Raw genomic sequence first — 23,555 nt, 5'->3', positions numbered from 1 at the left:
CTTTTTATGGCTGAGTAATATTCCATTGTATATATGTGCCACATCTTCTTTATCCATTCATCTGTTCATTGCAGCTCTATTTACAATAGGCAGGACATGGAAGCAACCTAAGTGTCCATCAACAGATGAATGGATAAAGAAGATGTGGCACATATATACAATGGAATATTACTCAGCCATAAAAAGAAATGAAACTGAGTTATTTGTAATGAGGTGGATAGACCTGGAGTCTGTCATACAGAGTGAAGTAAGTCAGAAGGAGAAAAACAAATACTGTATGCTAACACATATATATGGAATCTAAGAAAAAAAATGTCATGAAGAGATTAGTGGTAGGATGGGAATAAAACACAGACCTACTAGAGCATGGACTTGAGGACATGGGGAGGGGGAAGGGTAAGCTGTGACGAAGTGAGAGAGTGGCAGGGACATATATGCACTACCAAATGTAAATTAGATAGCTAGTGGGAAGCTGCCGCATAGCACAGGGAGATCACCTCTGTGTTTTGTGACCATGAGAGGGGTGGGATAGGGAGGGTGGGAGGGAGGGGGGCGCAAGAGGGAAGAGATATGGGAACATATGTATATGTATAACTGATTCACTTTGTTGTAAAGGAGAAACTAACACACTATTGTAAAACAGTTATACTCCAATAAAGATGTTAAAAAAAAAAAAGAGAAAGCAGCAATAATGAACACATTTTAAAAAATTCACTATTAAGGTTAAATAACTGGGTTTTTAAAAATTTATTTAAAACAATCTGGAAATAGAATTTTACATGCTATCAACATGGGAAGTGGAAGTTGGGGAACAGATGGGAGCAAAAGTATGCTACTGTTCTTTTTATACAAGGGGAGAAAAGAGATAATGACTAGACTATTACAGGCAAATATAAGCTCAAATATGTTTATTAAAAATCTAAAGGCCCTTTCTCCTTTTCTCTCTTTCGGTGGAAGCTAAGGAGTAAGCCAACTGTGTTAACATATTCAGCATGACTGGGGACAAGGAAAGTTGAAAATATTCAACACACAGTTTAACAAAAATTTGAACATACACAAAATGATCAAAATTTTAGATCACATGCAAGGTGAATCCTGTAGTTTGTTCAATGAGCACATCATGATCGAGAAGCATTTATCTGTAGAATGCAACAAAGGAGATCTAAAAATGTAAATTACATGTGTAATTATTATATAATAAAATTATATAACATCCTAGTTTATACCAAAAAGAATTTGATAAATGTTAACATTAATTATAATTGTAAAAATGGCACTTGGTAAACTAGAAATCTAAAGGAATGTTCTTGACTTAATAAAAGGTATGAACAAAAATCCACGGCAATCACTATATTTAATGGTGAAATACTACAAGTCTTCCAATTAAAGTCAAAGATGAGATAAAGATGCTGTGATCACTACTCTTATTGTATTGTTAGTTATACAACTCAATGTTCTATTCTCCAAGTTTGATAAGAAAAAGAAATTAGATTAAAACATTAGTAAGAAAGAGATAAGACTACTGTAGAATGTGCAATTACCTACCTAGAAAACTGAAAAGAATCACTTGTGAATTACTAAAACTAATATTGAACAAGGTGACTGGCTACAAGATTAATAAACAAAATCAAATGGCTTGCCTATATGCCAGTGTGAAAGAGAAAGTTAACCAAACCAAACAAGCCAAAGCAAAATGTATTGTAATGGTGGTGGTGGTGGTAGTGGGGGAAACCACATTATAAAATGTCTGTGACAACAAGAAGAAAAATATGACATGGCTTTCAAGATCATAATAACAAAGTGGCATTATAACATTTTTTAAGAAAAATTTATCTTTAAGAGTACTTAGTTAACTCACTATTGAGTCATTAACATTAGCTAATACCCTTTTTGAACCATCATTAATTTTCACAATAACACATTTATCTGCAAGTGTATTATAGCTTTTAAGCAACTAAACCACATAATAGTCTTATGTACAAAAGAGGCATTACTAAAAAGTTTATTAAAAATAGGAGAATTTGTATCTTCTACTGCAGTCAGAAACTTGAGGAAAAATGGATTTGTTTTTGAGACCTTATCTTAGCCTTTGACATTTAAGCTGGAAGTTGATTTCGATTTCTAGAGAAGAAATGTATATTTCTGATCTTACATCCTCTTTATAATGAAGGGCTTCTGATACAGACTGTGTTCCCTCAAAATTCACATGTTGAAATCCTAACGCCAAGGTGATGGTATTAGAAGGTGGGGTCTTTGAGAGGTGATGAGGTCATGGGGGTGGAGCCTTCATGAATGGAATTAGTGCCCTTATGAAAGAGACCCCAGAAGCTCTATTGCTTTTTCTGCCATGTGAGGACACAGTGAGAAGACAACTGTCCTCTATGAATTCAGGAAGCAGGTCCTCATCAGACAATGAATCTACCTGTGCCTTGATCTTCAACTTCTCAGCCTCCAGAACTATGAGAAATAAATGTTTGTTGTTAAAGTCCCCCAGTCTATGGTATTTTATAGCAGCCTGAACAGCTTGAGACAGTTTTCACATCTTTCTTCCAAACCAACAATAACCAATTTGAATATATAATGCAAAATCCATTCAGAAGAGTTAAAAAAAATTATAAAATACCTGGGAATAATATGTAAAACTTTTAAAGAGAAAACTATATATTTTTACTGAAGGACATGAAAGAAGACTGTCTAAGGAGAAATACCACTTCCATTGAGGTGAATATCCCATATTGCAAAACATGTCAATTTTTCTCCAATTCAATCTGTAAATTCAATACCTCCCAAAACAATATTGTGTGTGTATGTATGTGTGTAAAATAGAAAAAAATGATAACTGCATAGGGACTGGAATTTTATATGGTGATTCAGGTGGACTTTAACCCTATTTTTAGTAATTTAATTTTATACAGAGAGGAGGTGTTCAGGTATTCCCTGTGTAATTAACAACTAATTTAAAAATGACTTGAAAGATATTTTCTCCATTGTTAATAAGGTTGTTCTCTGAGTATTTTTATTTTCTTTTTAATTCAACCCTTTTTTATATTTCTTACAATAAACATGTAGTTTTTTCATAATTAGAAAAAAGGAACATATTATTTAAAAACAGATATCACATTATGAAAAGGGGAAAGCCACCTGACTCTTACCTAGAATTCTATAAAGCTACTTAATTTAGATTCACTCCACCAAAAATATAGATAAAATAAAATGTGAGGTGTTTTTTTTTCCAATAGTTCCCTTCCAGGCCTCCGAAGGGGAAACATGTTAGTGGTCTAAAAATCTATAGTCCAGCTCTGTGCCATAAGTATCATCTTTTTATGTGTATACTCTTGCCAGGGGTTCACAGTTGTGCCAAGGAGCATTTAAAGATTATAAGGACCTATGGCTTTACATTCCTGAGAGCCCTATAGCCTAGAAATTCACTGAGAAGTCAGCATGTGTTTACAGAAACTCGAGTTTTAATTAGCCAAGTTCCTGGGATCACTAAGGACAATAACAAACAATCCTTATCATCATTTTAGCACAGTGCTCAACGGTTCATTAGAAGCAGAGTTGCCAAACCAGCCCTAGCAACTAATAGTGAGATTAAGATCGTAGTCAGACACTTACCACACAATGGACAGTAAGGAATACAGGCTGTATCAGATATACGCTGCCAGTGGAAGAATACCCTCTTCCACTATTCTGGAAAAACGGTAATTAACAGATCAAATTCAAAATTAAAGTCTCCAAGATGGTAAATTTTTAAATACTTTCAGTGCATACTTATGTTAGATATACTTTTTTAAAAGCATATTTCTAAGTCATTTGAAAAACTGTTGTGACAATATCTCAGTGAATCTAATAAGGAAATTATATCCAGGCTGTATCAAGTATGAAAAATATTAATCATATTGTAGAAACTTCATCTGAACCTTTCAAAATATTTAGGAAAAGTTTAAAATGCTTAAAAATAAGAAGTTCTCTTTACAAAATTCAACATCTGAAGTATTTGGTGGTTAAAGAAAAACTAAGTATGGAGACCCTCAAGATGGTAGAGGAGTAAGACGTGGAGATCACATTCCTCCCCACAAATACATCAGAAATACATCTACATGTGGAATAACTCCTACAGAACACCTACTGAACGCTGGCAGAAGACCTCAGACTTTCCCAAAGGCGAGAAACTCCCCACGTACCTGGGTAGGGAAAAAGAAAAAAGAAAAAATAGAGACAGAAGAATAAGGATGGGACCTGCACCAGTGGAAGGGAGCTGTGAAGGAGGAAAGGTTTCCACACACTAGGAAGCCCCTTCACTGGCAGAAACGAGGGCCGGGGGTGGGGAGCTTCAGAGCTACGGAGGAGAGCGCAGCAACAGTGGTGAAGAGGGTGAAGCAGTGAGATTCGCACACGGAGGATCGGTGCCGACCAGCACTCACCAGCCTGAGAGGCTTGTCGGCTCACCTGCTGGGGCAGGTGGGGGCTGGGAGCTAAGGCTCAGGCTTCAGAGGTCAGATCCCAGGGAGAGGACTGGGGTTGGCTGTGTGGACACAGCCTGAAGGGGGCTAGTGCACCACAGCTAGCTGGGAAGGAGTCCGGGAAAAAGTCTGGACCTGCCTAAGAGGCAAGAGACCATTGTTTCGGGGTGCTCAAGAAGAGGGGATTCAGAGCACTGCCTAAATGAGCTCTAGAAATGGGCACAAGCCACGGCTATTAGTGTGGACACCAGAGACGGGCATGAAATACTAAGGCTGCTGCTGCAGCCACCAAGACGCCCGTGTGCAAGCACAGGTCACTATCCACATCTCCCCTCCCAGGAGCCTGTGCAGCCCGCCACTGCCAGGGTCCCATGATCCAGGGACAACTTCCCCAGGAGAACACACGACACACCTCAGGCAGTTGCAACATCAGTCCAGCCTCTGGCACTGCAGGCTCGTCCTGCATTCCGTACCCCTCCCTCCCCTGGCCTGAAGGAGCCAGAGGCCCCCAATCAGCTGCTACTTTAATCCCATCCCATCTGAGCGAAGAACAGACACCCTCAGGCGACCTACACGCAAGGCGGGGCCAAATCCAAAGCTGAACCCCAGGAGCTGTACGAACAAAGAAGAGAGAGGGAAATTTCTCCCAGCAGCCTCAGAAGCAGTGGATTAAATCTCCACAATCAACTTGATGTATCCTGCGTCTGTGGAATACCTGAATAGAAAAAGAATCATCCCAAAATTGAGGCAGGGGACTTTGAGAGCAACTGTAGACTTTGGGTTTGCTTTCTACATCTAATCTGTTTCTGGTTTTACGTTTATCTTAGTTTAGTATTTACTGTTTAATATCATTGGTAGATTTATTTATTGATTTGGTTGCTCTCTTCATTTTTTTATATACAGATATATATTTTTTTCCTTTTTCTCTTTTTTGTGAGTGCATATGTGGATGCTTCTTTGTGTGATTTTGTCTATATAGCTTTGCTTTTACCATTTCTCCAAGGGTTCTGTCTGTCCGTTTTTTTTTTTTTTTCCTAGTACACTTTTTAGCACTTGCTATCATTGGTGGATTTCTTTTTTGCTTTGGTTACTCTCTTCTTTCTTCCTTTCTTTTTTTAAAATACTTTTTAGGTTTTTTTATTTTTAATAATTTTTAAAAATTTTTTATTTGAACAACTATTTTTTTTGTTTGTTTGTTTGTTTGTTTGTTTTGTGTGGTATGCGGGCCTCCCTCTGTTGTGGCCTCTCCCGTTGCGGAGCACAGGCTCCGGACGCGCAGGCCCAGCGGCCATGGCTCACGGGCCCAGCCGCTCCGCGGCATGTGGGATCCTCCCAGACCGGGGCGCGAACCCGGTTCCCCTGCGTCGGCAGGCGGACGCACAACCACTGCGCCACCAGGGAAGACTGAACAACTATTTTATTCTCTTTCTTTCTTCCTTCCCTCCCTCCCTCCCTTGCTTCCTTCCTTCCTTCCTTCCTTCTCTCTCTTGCCCTCTCCCCGCCCCTCCCTCCCTTTTCTTCTCAGCCTTGTGGCTGAGACCATCTTGGTGCTCTGGCCGGGTTACAGGCCTGTGCCTCTGTGGTAGAGCCAACTTCAGGACACAGGTCCATCAGAGACCTCCTGGTTTCACATAATATCAAACAGCAAAAGCTCTCCCAGAGATCTCCATCTCAATGCTAAGACCCAGCTCCACTCAATGACCAGCAAGTACAGTGCTGGACACCCTATGCCAAAAAACTAGCAACACAGGAATACAACACCACCCATTAGCAGAAAGGCTGCCTACAATCATAATAAGGTCACAGACACACCAAAACACACGACGGGACACAGTTCTGCCCACCAGAAAGACAAGACCTAGACTCATACACCAGAACACAGGCACCAGTCCCCTCCACCAGGAAGCCTACACAACTCACTGAACCAAGCTCAGCCACTGGGGGCAGACACCAAAAACAACGGGAACTACAAATCTGCATCCTGTGAAAGGAGACCCCAAACACAGTAAATTAAGCAAAATGAGAAGACAGAGAAACAAACAGCAGATGAAGAAGCAAGGTAAAAACCCACCAGACCAAACAAATGAGGAGGAAATAGGCAGTCTACCTGAAAAAGAATTCAGAGTAATGACGGTAAAGATCCAAAATCTTGGAAATAGAATGGAGAAAATACAACAAACGCTTAACAAGGACCCAGAAGAAGTAAAGAGCAAACAAACAATGATTAGCAACATGGTAAATGAAATTTAAAATCCTCTAGAAGGAATCAATACCAGAATAACTGAGGCAGAAGAACGGAGAAGTGACCTGGAAGATAAAATAGTGGAAATAACTACCACAGAGCAGAATAAAGAAAAAAGAAAGAAAAGAATTGAGGCCAGTCTTAGAGACCTCTAGGACAACACTAAATGCACCAACATTCGAATTCATGGGGTCCCAGAAGAAGAACAGAAAAAGAGAGGGACTGAGAAAATATTTGAAGAGATTATAGATGAAAACTTCCCTAATATGGGAAAGGAAATAGTGAATCAAGTCCAGGAAGCACAGAGAGTCCCATACAGGATAAATTCAAGTAGAAACACGCCAAGAAACAAATTAATAAAACTACCAAAAATTAAATACAAAGAAAAAATATTAAAAGCAGCTAGGGAAAAACAACAAATAACATACAAGGGAATCCCCATAAGGTTAACAGCTGATCTTTCAGCAGAAACTCTGCAAGCCAGAAGGGAATGGCAGGGCATATTTAAAGTGATGAAAGGGAAAAAACCGAAATCATATCAAGTATCTTTTCCGATCACAAGGCTATGAGATATCAATTACAGTGAAATACCTGTAAAAAATACAAACACATGGAGGCTAAACAATATGCTACTAAATAACCATGAGATCACTGAATACATCAAAGAGGAAATAAAAAAATACCTAGAAACAAATGACAATGAAAACACAATGACCCAAAACCTATGGGATGCAGCAAAAGCAGTTTGAGAGGGAAGTTTATAGCAATGCAATTGTACCTCAAGGAACAAGAAACATCTCAAATAAACAACCTAACCTTACACCTAAAGCAATTAGAGAAAGAAGAACAAAAACCCCCAAAGTTAGCAGAAGGAAAGAAATCATAAAGATCAAATCAGAAATAAATGAAAAAGAAATGAAGGAAACGATAGCAAAGATCAATAAAACTAAAAGCCGGTTCTTTGAGAAGATAAACAAAATTGATCAACCATTAGTCAGACTCATCAAGAAAAAAGGGAGAAGACTTAAATCAACAGAATTAGAAATGAAGAGAGAGAAGTAACAACTGACACTACAGAAATACAAAGGATCATGAGAGATTACTACAAGCAACTGTATGCCAATAAAATGGACAACCTGGAAGAAATGGACAAATTCTTAGAAATGCACAAGCTGCCGAGACTGAACCAGGAAGAAATGGAAAATATGAACAGACCAATCACAAGCACTGAAATTGAAACTGTGATTAAAAATCTTCCAACAAACAAAAGCCCAGGTCCAGATGGCTTCACAGGCGAATTCTATCAAACATTTAGAGAAGAGTTAACATCTATCCTTCTCAAACTCTTCCAAAAGATAGCAGAGGGAAGAACACTCCCAAACTTATTCTATGAGGCCACCATGACCCTGATACCAAAACCAGACAAAGGCGTCACAAAGAAAGAAAACTACAGGCCAATATCACTGATGAACATAGATGCAAAATTCCTCGACCAAATACTAGCAAACAGAATCCAACAACACATTAAAAGGATCATACACCATGATCAAGTGGGTTTTATCCTAGGAATGCTAGGATTCTTCAATATATGCAAATCAATCAATGTGATAAACCATATTAACAAATTGAAGAAGAAAAACCATATCATCCTCTCAATAGATGAAGAAAAAGCTTTTGACAAAATTCAACACATTTATGATAAAAACCCTCCAGAAGGTAGGCAAAGAGGGAACTTACCTCAACATAATACAGGCCATATATGACAAACTCACAGCCAACATAGTTCTCAATGGTGAAAAACTGAAACCATTTCCACTATGATCAGGAACAAGACAAGGTTGCCCACTCTCATCACTATTGTTCTAAAGGCCATATATGACAAACCCACAGCCAGCATTGTTCTCAATGGTGAAAAACTGAAACCATTTCCACTAAGATCAGGAACAAGACAAGGTTGCCCACTCTCACCACTCTTATTCAACATAAGTTTGGAAGTTTTAGCCACAGCAATCAGAGAAGAAAAAGAAATAAAAGTAATCCAAATCAGAAAAGAAGAAGTAAAGCTGTCACTATCTGTAGATGACATGATACTATACATTGAGAATCCTAAAGATGCTATCACAAAACTACTAGAGCTAATCAATGAATTCGGTAAAGTAGCAGGATACAAAATTAATGCACAGAAATCTCTGGCATTCTTATACACTAATGATGAAAAATCTGAGAGTGAAATTAAGAAAACACTCCCATTTACCACTGCAACAAAAAGAATAAAATATCTAGGAATAAACCTACCTAAGGAGACAAAAGACTTGTATGCAGAAAACTATAAGACACTGATGAAAGAACTTAAAGATGATACAAACAGGTGGAGAGATATACCATGTTCTTGGATTGGAAGAATCAACATTGTGAAAATGACTCTACTACCCAAAGCAATCTACAGATTCAATGCAATCCCTACCAAACTACCAATGGCATTTTTCACAGAACCGGAACAAAAAATTTCACAATTTGTATGGAAACACAAAAGACTCCGAATAGTCAAAGCAATCTTGAGAAAGAAAAATGGGGCTGGAGGAATCAGGCTCCCTGACTTCAGACTCTACTACAAAGCTACAGTACACAAGACAGTATGGTACTGGCAAAAACCCAGAAATATACATCAATGGAACAGGATAGAAAGCCCAGAGATAAACCCATGCACATATGGTCACCTTATGTTTAACAAAGGAGGAAAGAATATACAATGGAGAAAAGACAGCCTCTTCAATAAGTGGTGCTGTGAAAACTGGACAGCTACATGTAAAAGAATGAAATTAGAATGCTTCCTATCACCATACACAAAAATAAATTCAAAATGGATTAAAGACCTAAATGTAAGGCCAGACACTATAAAACTCTTAGAGGGGGGCTTCTCTGGTGGTGCAGTGGTTAAGAATCTGCCTGCCAATGCAGGGGACATGGGTTTGAACCCTGGTCCTGGAAGATCCCACATGCCACTAAGCAACTAAGCCTGTGTGCCACAAATACTGAGCCTGAGCTCTAGAGTCCAAGAGCCACAACTACGGAAGCCTGCACTCCTACAACCCGTGTTCTGCAACAAGAGAAGCCACCGCAATGAGAAGCCCGCACTCGCTGCAACTAGAGAAAGCCCACATGCAGCAATGAAGACCCAACGCAGCCAAAAATAAATTAAATTAATTAATTAAGAAAAAAAACTCTTAGAGGAAAACGTAGGCAGAACATTCCATGACATAAATCACAGCAAGATCCTTTTTGACCCACCTCCTAGAAGAATGGAAATAAAAACAAAAATAAACAAATGGGACCTAATGAAACTTAAAAGCTTTTGCACAGCAAAGGAAACCATAAACAAGACACAAAGACAACCCTCAGTATGGGAGAAAATATTTGAAAATGAAGCAATTGACAAAGGATTAATCTCCAAAACATACAAGCAGCTCATGCAGCTCAATATCAAAAAAACAAACAACCCAATCCAAAAACGGGGAGAAGACCTAAGTAGACATTTCTCCGAAGAAGATATACAGATTGCCAACAAACGCATGAAAGGATGCTCAACATCACTAATTATTAGAGAAATGCAAATCAAAACTACAGAGGTATCACCTCACACCGGTCAGAATGGCCATCATCAGAAAATCTACAAACAGTAAATGCTGGAGAGTGTGTGGAGAAAAAATAGAACTACCATACAACCCAGCAATCCCACTACTGGGCATATAACCTGAGAAAACCATAATTCCAAAAGAGTCATGTACCACAATGTTCACTGCAGCTCTATTTACAATAGCCAGGACATGGAAGCAACCTAAGTTTCCATCAACAGTTTAATGGATAAAGAAGAAGTGGCACATGTATACAATGGAATATTATATATGGAATATTACTCAGCCATAAAAAGAAATGAAATTGAGCTATTTGTAGCCAGGTGGATGTACCTAGAGACTGTCATACAGCGCAGCGTGAAGTAACTCAGAAAGAGAAAAACAAGCACCTTATGCTAACACATATATATGGAATCTATAAAAAGAGGTTCTGAAGAACCTAGGGACAGGACAGGAATAAAGACGCAAACAGATAATGGACTTGAGGACATGTGGAGGGGGAAGGGTAAGCTGGGACAAAGTGAGAGAGTGGCATGGACATATATACCAAATGTAAAACAGATGGCTAGTGGGAAGCAGCTGCATAGCACAGGGAGATCAGCTCGGGGCTTTGTGTCCACCTAGAGGGGTGGGATAGGGAGGATGGGAGGGAGACACAAGAGGGAGGAGATATGGGGATGTATGTATATGTATAGCTGATTCACTTTGTTATACAGTAGAAACTAACACACCATTGTGAAGCAATTATACTCCAATAAAGATGTTAAAAATATATATGTATATGGGATATATACAAAAAAACTAATAATGTAGTAATTGAGAAATAGAAGCCTCCTTATTAAATATTAGTACAGATATTAATTATTATAATCTAATTAAATTATACACAGATATTAGTGCAAAGAATTCTGCTATAACCACTACTATCCAATATCATCCTTGCAGTTGTAACCAATAAAATAAGAGATGTAAATAATTATATAGATATAAAAAAAGAACAAGAAAATAATCATCTTTGGTAAATGGTGTGAATATCTGAGACAAGTAACTAAACAACTACTACAACTAGTGAGACTAGAGTCAGTACATTGGAGGAATAAAATATTAACATACAAAAATCAATAGTTCACTTTAGAACAATAATCCATTAGAAAATGTAACAGAAAATAGAAAACCCTGTTCACAGAATAAAAATCTATAACAACAATAATAATTCTCAAATAAGCCTAACAGGAAATAATTAAGACCTACATAAAGAAAACTACAAAATGTGTGGAATACCTTTTAAAAAAGCTCAAATAGATAGAAAGTTGTACCATGTTTCTGGATGGTAAAACCTAATTTTATAAATATGCCTATTCTTCCCCCAAATGAATTCAATGCTTTTGCAGTTAAAATTCCAACAGGATGTTTTAGAGGATTTGTTAAACTGATTCTAGTATTTATATAGAGAGAAATATTCAAAAATAGCCAAGAAAATTCTGAAAAAGAACAATACATTCATTTAAAAATATTTATTAAGTGCTCTCTATTTTCCAGACATTGTTCTGGCTGCTGAAGATACAGATCTAAATAAAAATTATAATCCAATTTTATGTCAAACTTCCAGCTTTGCATTATCCTAACAGAAAGCAATCCCACAAAAACAAATAAATAAAAAGAACTTCTTCATTCTAGTTCATGCCAAAGTTCTTCCTGGAATTCAATCTTGTACACCTACTTTCTTCATGTACCAATCTCTGAACTGCAACTAGGAATAAAAAAATCCATTTGAGCCACTCTTGACTCCCTGGGTTAGATTCGAATCAGCTCAACTAAACTGCATGAACTAAAAGAAGGGAAGGTGGTTCCCAAAAGAAAAAATGAGTCACTGTTTTCAGTCACATTCTAAATTAGTATTTCACAAGATAGGTTGGAGAAGTGTAGCAGAATCTGGGGGATCAGAGGAAGAATTATATGATTATAAATAGGGAACATGGACAAAAAGGGAAAGCACGGATTGAATGAAACTGAGGACAATGACTCTAAATATATTATTGTCTATCATAAAGATATAATCTATATTATTTCTAAATCCAAATGTGCAATATATATGTTCTAAATCCAACATACATATGTTACTTTCAGATCTAACTTTACCAAAAATAATAGGAACCTTCTGATGCACTATCAACATACTTCCTCCTAAAAATTCCTCCAAAAAAAAAAGAAAGAAGCTGTCCCCCTAATTATTCCCTATTCTGTCTAGCTTTTATTAGAGCTGTACATGATAAACATGCCCAGTACAAATAAATCATCTGACATAAAATTTTAAAAATCATAATAATAACTTTATGTCAAAACATGGCAAAATGAATTACATAGTCAATGATACAAAAGCCTTAATATAATTAATACTTTTCCTTTTGATTTTGAAGAGTTTATTTATATTAACTACCAGTGTAAAACAAGTAGATGCACGTAATGAAAAACCAATTCACATAAGAATTCAACAACACTTAATATGTATTGAGCACTTAGTATGTCAGGCACCAAGCTATGCACATTAATGCTTTTTTTCTTAGTTCTCACGTTAACACTATAAAATAGAGGTTAATATTATCACCATTTACATTTGAGCAAACAGTTTTAGACATGAACTTTAGCTTTGCCCTAGTAAGTGATAAAGTCTGGATTTGAAATAAAATTCATCTATATTTAGAGCGCAAGAATTTTATCAATATGTTCTATAAAGACCATGAAGATGACACAATATAGAAATGTTTTAATAGTAGTTCAACCTAACTGCTAACTAAAGAAATGCCTCATGAAAGAGCAATGATCAACTATCAAATTGATCATGATTAAAAAAAAACCTCATAGTTGATCAGGGTATAATGTGGACATGTAAAATTTTACAGCGTTTCAGGAAGGCATTCCAACAAGATGTTTTACGGGTCTTCAATACAGTGCTTTCACTCCTAGGAATTTCTTTTAAAGATATAATCAGCAAAACTTTTGAACTCATCTAAATGGTGAAAACATTATGGCACCTTCATAAGACAAATGACTTATCTAGTATTAAAATCCAAGTTTGAAATGAGTATAACTACATGGGACATGGTACTTACACAATATTAAGAAGACTGGATATAAAACAAAGTATAAAATATAAGCTCACTGCCAAATTTTGTATGAAAACTACATTTATATAAAGTACTGGGTATATAAAAAATAATTATATATAAACATAATACTTATAAACTGATAGGTATTTATAGAAAATAATTAATAGTTATTTATATATTTAAGAAAAAAGACCAAAATAACAGTAGGGGTTATGAAATTATGAAAATGATTTTGGGGGAGAGGTGTTCATTTTCTTCTTGAAACTTTTCCATACTTCCTTAATTTTCTACATACAAATGAATATGTATTCCTTAGCTAATATAAATATATAAATATAACCAAATGAAAAATAAATGGTTAAGAATAATCCCATTGTCTTTCAGATAGAATCCAATTAAAACTTCTAACTATACTAAAGCAGTGTTGCTAAGCCTTCATCGGCTTTTCTTAATAGAGGTAAAATGCTAATTAATTTATAGGTAATATTTAAAGTTTATTTTATGTAACATGTCAGCAGACACAGTTAGAAAAGTGTGTTTTACAGTCCTATGGAAGGTAATGAATGTCAGACACACGTAGATACAGTTATAACTTTATGAACACCGAGGGTAATTTGCACAAGGAAAACCTTACCGAAACACTAAATGAAAAGACATGTTTTCCAAGCACAGTCAGGGGACTGTTTTTAACTCCATGTACAATATAGGTGAGATAGAGGGTTAAGCACTGTAGTGCAATGGTCTGACAATAAACCCCCTGCAAGTGTGCCGTTTGATGGGGTGTTAATTGAGTAGCAGGTGAACATAAATAGAAAGCACCAAGGGTGTGTAGGGGGGAGTCTTTTTGTTGATGAGGGAACATAAAAATGCTGAGCTTTGCAATAAGAAACAAAGACGGTCTGGGGTTTATTTCTCTGACTTTGTTCCACGTTCCATTGCATAGGCCTCTCTAGTTTAAAATGCTTGCTAGGGGAATAATAACATTGCTTTTAAAATGTGTGGGTGATTACAGAATAAGTCGGATGGGTTCCCGAAGCCTATGAAAATCTAAGGGTTTGTTTTAGTGTTGTTTGTTTGCTTAGGGTTAGATGCGATGTTTTCTATGATTGTTGCTTCTTCCTGAAATAATTGGCTCAGAATGTTTCAAGACATATAGAGTAGCTGGGTCACTCAGCATCTAATGCAAAATTTCGTCAGGATTTCATCAGGACATAGACAGCAAAAAAATATTTTAAAAGCAGATAGAAACATGAAGAATGATTCAAGCTTTCTAAAGTTCAAGATTTTTTTAAAGAAAAGGGATTTTTCTGTATAGTTCACCTAGACAGATTGTATGAGATTATACAAGAAAATCCTTGAATAAAATATTTTTAAAGTTCTAATGTTGATATTTCTTTTTCTTGCAGGAAATTGTCGTAACACAAATACATACAACCACCATATTAAAGATTTACTTTCTCTGAGAAGTACCTGCAGGTTCTTGTACACTAACGTATTCTCCAAGAAGGTTGCTCATTTGAAAAGAATGAGGTCCCTGCACACTATATTGTTACTTCTAACAAGGCATTAAATACATCCAAGATGCATGTAAGACATTTTAAACTATTAAGTTTTAACAACGGTAGCTAATATTTGTGATGCATTTCCTGTGCACAAGGAGCTGTGCTAACCACTTCACAAATACTGTCTCATTTGAGCCTCACAACAGTCTTAAGAGGTAAGAACTCTTAATTTGCATTTACAAATGAAGATACCAATCTGTAGAAAAATAAAGTACCTTTCTCATAGTCACATAACTAATTAGTTGTGAAGCCAGATTCGAATGTATATTAACTGCCTCCATATAGAGCACAAATCCTTAAATTGCTAAATTATACTCTCTCCTTACACTAACTCTTTCAAGTTCCTATAGAATATTGAATATTCATTCAATACAGTATCTTGCTATTCTAAGAAAGTTAAGGTAGAATCACAAAAAGTTCACTTCCTAACATGGTCTACAGCAGTGATTCTCAACCTTTAATGTTCAGAGGAATGACCTCAAGATCTTGTGAAAAGGCAGATATTGATTCAGTAGGTCTGAGGTGGGACCTGAGAGTCTGCATTTGTAACAAGCCCCCAGATGATGTCCCTGCTGCTGCTACTTGAGTAGTAAGTATAGAGGATCTGTTGGAGATGGGTGGAAGGAACAGGAGTAAAGTTCCAGTTATTTTTCTGTAACTTCTTTCCATTCTCTAATTTCTGTGAAGTCACAATCTAGTCCAGAATACCCATCTCAACTTCCTGCCTCTTTCTACATCTATCTTATTCTTCCCTCTTCTTGAAGAAGACAACTGGAATGCTAATATAAATATAAATATAAATATAAACGCTGTAATCAAATTCTGGCAGAGAGATAGCCAGTTCAGATGTGCATTGAGGAAAAATAATCTTATGTCTTCTTTTGTAGATTACAGACTATGTTTATAGAAGGTCTAAAGTAAGTCTTATAACCAAATCCTATCTATCACTAAGCTTGCAGGGTACAATCAGACAAATGTACATCTCCAAAAGCACCATTCTGAGAAGTATTAGAACAACTCAGCAAGAATGGGACCATAAGAAGTAGAATATGTAGTATCTTAGGAGTCAAGGTATTGCCCAGGAACCTAAGATTCAGCCTACCTCTCACCCAACCCCATCTCTTCATATTCAACCATTAACCATATACCCTGTAGATTTAACCTCACAAACAGCATCTCTGCTCCATCTGCCACTGCCTTGGTTAAGTCCATCGTCACTTCTCGCTTTGCCATAGTTGCCGGATATGTGGAAGGAGGAAGGGTCCTATCTACCCTCTGGACTACTTGAAGACCATTCTCTACACTGCTGCCAGAGAAACCTTTCTGAATTAGTAATCTAATGTCAACTCCCTGCTTTACACCCTTCAACAGCTCCCTATAGCATTAAAGTTCCAACTTCCCAGTTTAGCACACGTGGCTCATTGTGATCAGCTCCATCTGTCTCTGTGGTTCATTCCTTCCATTACCTCACACAAACCCCCTACCAGAGGCATAGCGAACCAGAATATAGCTCTGCTATTGCATCACGGTGTTTTACAGCTTCATGCTTTCCCACCTGCTATTTTTCTTTGGAAGTCTTTCTCTTTCTTTCCTGCCCCTTTCTTTCCAGCCCTCTCTTCTACACACCTAGGTGATTTTTCAAGTATGCTGGAAAATCTGGAAGGTCCCATAATCCTCCCATTAAAATAGAGCAACTATAGTAGGAAAAACAAGACCCCATGGACTACATCTACAATAGCACTAGGTTATAAGATCTACCCACAAATCCAAAAGATGATTGGATGTGGCTAAATAAAAAAGACAAGACCCATACAGTATCAAAAATTATGTGGGAGAGGACTTCCCTGGTGGTATAGTGGTTAAGAATCCGCCTGCCAATGCAGGGGAAATGGGCTCAAGCCCAGGTCCAGGAAGATCCCACGTGCCGCGGAGCAACTAAGCCCGTGTGCCACAACTACTGAGCCTGCAAGCCCCAACTACTGAGCCCGGATGCCACAGCTACTGAAGCCCGCATGCCTAGAGCCTGTGTTCTGCGACAAGAGAACCCACCGCAATGAGAAGCCTGCACACCGCAACGAAGAGTAGCCCCTGCTCATCGCAACTAGAGAAAGCCCATGTGCAGCAACAAAGACCCAATGCAGCCAAAAATAAATAAATAAATAAACTATGTGGGAGAAATCAGAAAAAAGGCAAAGGGACCAGTGATAACCCCAAGAGCTGGAAACCCCCAACCCACTATCAGGTATTCACTGGAAAGCACAGTGGGCCTTGTTCAGAATAGCAGGAGAAAGTGGGAGAGGAGTTTGAAAGTCTCAGGTCAATTGATGAGTGCAAGATGTCCAACATATGATCAATGGTCCTAGACAGCTTTGGGGTCTGAGGCGTAAACTCTCAAAACAGATAAAACAACCTTTATATCATAAAGCTTAGCACTGAGGAGAACCTGCTGGGATTATAAACCAAAGTGAGCAGAACAGGCACTAGGAGGGCAAAGAAAAGAAAAGAGAAAAGAACATTGGGGGAAATGCCAGAGGAGAAATATCTAAGAACGTTTAAGGCCATTTCTTTTTTTTTTTTTTTTTTTGCGGTACACGGGCCTCTCACTGCTGTGGCCTCTCCGGTTGCGGAGCACAGGCTCCGGACGCGCAGGCTCAGCGGCCATGGCTCACGGGCCCAGCTGCTCCGCGGCACGTGGGATCTTCCCGGACCGGGGCACGAATCCATGTCCCCTGCATCGGCAGGTGGACTCTCAACCACTGCACCACCAGGGAAGCCCTAAGGCCATTTCTTCATTAAAGTGGCAAAACAGGTAGCTGTTCTAGCCCACTCTTCTAATCAAAAAGTCATTTCACTTTAAAACGAACAACAGCCAAAGAAAACTATAGAATCCCACATAAAAATAGTATAAAAATGAGAGAATAGAGAGTGAAATAAATCCCTCAGATAATGGAAGCATACCAGGAAAATATGCCCACAAAACAGATAAAAAGCTTAATGTTTCAAAATGAACTAAAAGTAATTAAGTAATGATAGAACCTATAAGTAACAACATAAATCAGAATGTGAAAACTCATAAGTGAGATGATTGAGAAAAAGAAGATTTAAAAAGAGAGAGAAGAGAATTAAAGGAAAGAATTAAAAGTGAAAGGAAAAAAATTATCTACAAAGTTAAGAAAACAAAAGCAAATAAACATATCAGAATATGCTTTAAGAGAAACAGAATATGGAAAATAGCAAAGTTTTATAGATATCAGAAATTAAGAATGATACTTTTAAAAGTGTTCAAGAGTAATCAATGGAAAAAAGATCCAATATAAATATAATAGTCCTCTGAAGAAGAAGACCAAAGCAATGAACAGAAGAAATACTAAAACTATACTTGAGGGAAACTTTTCTGAAATAATAAAAAGATTTAAAAATAAATATTGAAAAGGCATAGCACAGAACTGGGAAAACAATCCACAAAGGCCAACACTGAGACATATTTCTACTAAATTATTAGACTTAAAGAAAAAATGTATATGTATATATAATGACATCCAGACAAAAACACCAAGGGAAAAAAATCATATTGTCATCAGACCTCTCAGCAATAAATCTGTATGGCAGAATATAATGATATATGTAAATTACTCAATAAAAGAAAGCATAAGCCAGGACACAAACTGAACTTCAGGTGGAAAAGCTACAAACTACTATGAACTTGCAAGTGCTCGGGGAATATCATTTCCTTGAACTCTTCCTGAAGAATCTGTCATAGAAGGAGCTTCATATAACAAAAATAACTTGAGAAGCTTTGGCATAAGGACTAGAAGTAAGCATAACATATTTTTTTTCTATAGAATTAAGGCGAATGGTTGTTAAGAATATAATGGCTGTGTACTCTAACAATATAAATAAGGTACAAGTATCAAAAACTGAGAAGTACAATAAACTCACTGGTCATTTAATAGGTGTTTATTCTGTTTACAAGGATACTGCATCAGCAGTTGCTGGATGAGAGGCAGGAAAGAAGAATAAAGTGGTAAGCAGCTGGTTTCACTATTTCTCATAGCAGGAAACAATAGTCAGAGTCAATAGCCAGAAAGAGGGAAGGGAGATGGATATTTTATAAAGATAATGTTAGTACAAAGGTAATCATTAAAACAAAAATATAAACCTTCCTAAATGCCAAAAGATATTTTTAAAACTTTTAAATTTACTTGCAGAGGAAGGAAGGAAAGAATTAGAACAACATAATCAGAGATAAAGCTAGAATTCTTTGATTCTTCCTTGCTTCAAAGATTTAATTTGATAATATTTTACATAATTATAAAATAAGTTTAATTTACCAAAATACAAACTTTAAAAAGTATAAAAATTACCTAACTGAATAACCAGTGGGGGGCATAGCTACACAGAAGGGAACTAGTTCAAGAGACTTTAAAACATGGTAATTTGATTTTGCATCCCTGGTGGGACATGTCCTAAGGATTAAAAGTAAAACAAAACAACAACAAAACAAAAAATTAAACTGGTTTTGGAAATCAATTGTTGGTAGACATGTTGATATTGTTATTCTAAGATTGTTGTGTGATTAGTATGGGATAAACAAATGAGAATTTTGTTGGTGTTATTAAAAGCAGAGATTTTTCACAGTGAGAGAAAGGAGATACTAGTGTAACATGGATAAGGTTACGTAAAAGTCTTATAGTCTTGGATGTGAATTGGAAGTATCAATATGAACTCATGATTTACTTTTTTCAAAATATTTCCTAACTCTATCCTCCAAAATGTCTATAAACAATGACAAGCCCAGCCAAAATGAGTGCCTCTAGCCCTCAGAATGTGGGCTCTAAATAGGATCCCCCACTAAAAAGAACGAGGGATCCTTGGAGAAATTGCTGACTCCAGGTGTGGGATGTGAAATGTTCAAGACGAGCCTTGAACCCCTAATGAATTAATGATCTACCTGGAACAGTTGTCAGAGTGTGGCCACTGGGCCAGCAGCACCAGCGTCACCTGGGAACTCGTTAGGAATGCAAATTCTCTATCTTTCCTCAGAACCACTGAATCAGAAACTCTGGGGGTGGGGCCCAGCAATCTGGATTTTAACAAGCCTTCCAAGTGATGCTGATGAATACTGAAGTTTGAAAACGACTAGCCTAGGGCAATGATTATCAATGGCTTTTAACATCAAAAAAGAGAAACAACCAGACATTATATTCCTTCTGACAAAAATACATATCGCCAATCTATGAAATAATACTTCCCTCCACCAAAAAAAAAAAAAAAAATTGAGTCTGAGTCAAATTAAGCTCTAGTTGTAACTATCAAGTTATGAGATATAGAGAGGAACATAATGAACAACAATACAGGAATGCAATTAACAAAATCCAAACTGAGGGAAATTCTCTAGGTCACATAACCTGGTTTTTCCAACAAAGAAATTGTGAAATATATATATATATATATATATATATATATATATAGAGAGAGAGAGAGAGAGAGAGAGAGAGAGAGAGAGAGACCTATAAATTAGAAGAGACCAATTATAATAATATATGCCTTACTTGATTCTGATTCAAATAAATAAATTAGCAAAAAAGAACATTTATAGTACAACTAGATAATTTTGAACTCTAATCATATTGAGGCTTTGCAGTTGAATTTTTTGAGGATGGTGATACTGTGCTTATGTTTTGGAGATACATACTGAAATATTTAGAGATGAACTCATATATTGTCCAGAAATCATTTTAAAAATAATCCTAGGGAAGGGGTGGGGAAGTGGATAAGGGCAAATAATCTGGCCATGAGTTGATGGAATTGATGATTGTTGAAACGGTGTGATGTTACTTAAGAGTTTATTAAAAGTCTTTTTATTTTTGTATATTTGAATTTTTAAAAAATGTACAGTTTTATATCAAGCATCAGCTCTTCCCCAAAAACTCTTCCCTTAGCACCACTCTCAACCTGACTTGGATAACCTTTTGCTATGTTTCCCCATCACTGTATATAACTCCTTCTCTGCTGTGAGCAATTCCTTGTGGGGAGGTCTGGGCTTTGTTTGCCTTTATAACCCCATGGCTATACAGTGCCTGAACACAGCATCTTTTTCAGTTCAGGGTCCTCATGGGAAACAGAAAGCACACTCAAACAGAGTAATTGAAAAGGGTTAATTAAAAGAATTATTTACAAGGATGTAATCAGGGTTAAGAGAAGCAACCAGGGTTGGAGAGAGCACCTGGGCCTGGTGACTGCAGGAGGCTATTACTTCCTCTTGCCCAGTGGGCAAGGGGTAGGGAGATCCACCTGCAACCTAGTGAAAGCTGTAGCTGTGGCCTTTGTTAGAGAAACAGACCTAGAGCCCTTCGAGGGGGTTGCCGGGAAATAAATACCTCAAAGTAACTCCAGTATCTTGTTGGTACCTCCCATTAGCTGAATCCAAATCTGAGTGACAGCCTATTAACCAATCACTGGGAAGAAGGGTAGAAAGTGGATCTGGAAGGTGAGATGCAATGTCACAGAGACAAGAGGCTTCTTAACAGATTTAGAAGGTTTCCAGTCATGATTCTCAAACTGTTTGCTGTATGTATGCACACACGTGTATGTGAGTGTGTGTGTAGACATGTGTGGGGGAAGGGACATTGGACAACACCTTTCTCAGATGGATTCTCTAGCTTTCGGTCCACAGAGCACAGATTTAGAAACAAATCAGATCATTGTGGCAGATTATTAAAATAGCTGCATTTTTCTATCCATTATTTGAAAGAATATTTGTCTCTTCTGCCAGTTTCTCCTTTCTAATAAAGAAAATTTATTTGGATGCATACTGTATCACCTCCAGTAGTATTTTTAAGCAACATGCTAATATCAGAATATCAGTGTAAATACACCTGCAATTGTCAGTTAACCTCATGCTATTATTTTTAGACTGCCTGCGGCAGTGTATCAGTACTGTCAGATGGAAAAAAAAAAATGACACAGAATAAGGCATTTTCACATTCTTTTCCACAAGCCAAGACACAAAATGGGCTCACTATCAACATGTGGTTTCTTACAGTTCAATATGAATATATCTTTAGCTCTTCAATAACTGCTGTGGAGTTGTGTAATTTAACAAAATGTAAACACGTGTTCCCCCAGGAATGATATGCTGCCAGTCAAGTAGATTTTCCCCCCTCAATCCTTCCTTGAAATAAACTAATTAAGCCTGAAGATTCCAGGGACAATTCTGAAGTAAAATGTTTTTTTCTGAAGATCACAATGTTGCTTCTACTCCATCAGTTCAAGCTGATGGCCTTGTTAAAAATATTCATATCAAGAACAGATTTTCTCTTCTTGTCCCAGATTCTCATAGAACCTTTATCTATGAATATCTACTAACACCTATGGGAACTAAAAAGAATCTTATTTTGAAAAATATTATAAATCTCTATGCTTTGGACAATATCTGCAATCAAAGTGCTTTTATTTACCTGGTGGCAGGGACTTAAATTGTGGGTATTTAAGTTACAGTACCAGCTTTACAAATCCAAGTATTGAAGCATTACTAAATATCACAATAGATGATAATAAAACATAAACTATCTTTCATATGCAAAGATGGTTTAACCCTCTACCAGGAAGATACAGAACGTACATTCTTGTTCTAACAAAGGTGACGGATTTGTATTATATAGTACACAGATACCTTGCTCTCCTTGAAACTAAAGAGAATTTATTTGTGTTATAAGTGACTATGGCTTTTACTCTAAATAGCTACCAAGATACACAAGAATCAAAGCTACCACTTACACCATAAGGGCCAGCTGAACTCCCTAATGCACCTGAGTCATTTGAAACAACTGTAAAGTGGGGTGGTATGGTTAATAGAGTACACAGTCTGTAGAGAGAAGCTTGTGGTTTTGGTTATTTCTGTCACTTACAAGCTGTGTGAATGTGGGCAAGCAACTAAACATATTTGAATCTTAGTTTTCTTATTTATAAACTCTTTATAATCACTTTTTCCCCTACAGAGCTGTTATGACAATCAAATAATATAATGTATGTGAAAGAACTTTAAAATTTGCTTAGTGCCATATAAGGTAGTTCACTGGCCTCTGATTTAATTGTTTTGTCTGATCTATCAACATTGAGATTTGCCAACATAGGATTTCTAGTTCTAGTTCTGTTTTCATTTCCATTTGTCTTTCGTTTATCCTCCCTTTCTAGTCTTCCCATTCTTCTTCTTGATTTAAAATATTAATTCCCTATAAAAATCTCAAATCAGGGCTTCCCTGGTGGCGCAGTGGTTGAGAGTCCGCCTGCTGATGCAGGGGACACGGGTTCGTGCCCCGGTCTGGGAGGATCCCACGTGCCACGGAGCAGCTAGGCCCATGAGCCATGGCCGCTGAGACTGCGAGTCCGGAGCCTGTGCTGCGCAATGGGAAAGGCCACAACAGTGAGAGGCCCGCGTACCGAAAAACAAAACAAAACAAAACAAAAAAAAGTGAATCTATTTCTAGCCCAGCTTTAGGGATTGAAGCCAGAGAGACCACAAATATAAAGTCAGGCCAAGAGACAGC

The sequence above is a fragment of the Physeter macrocephalus genome, chromosome 11 (assembly GCF_002837175.3).
Source record: "Physeter macrocephalus isolate SW-GA chromosome 11, ASM283717v5, whole genome shotgun sequence".
NCBI classification, from domain to species: Eukaryota; Metazoa; Chordata; class Mammalia; order Artiodactyla; family Physeteridae; genus Physeter; species Physeter macrocephalus.
This window is presented reverse-complemented; position numbering follows the sequence as displayed.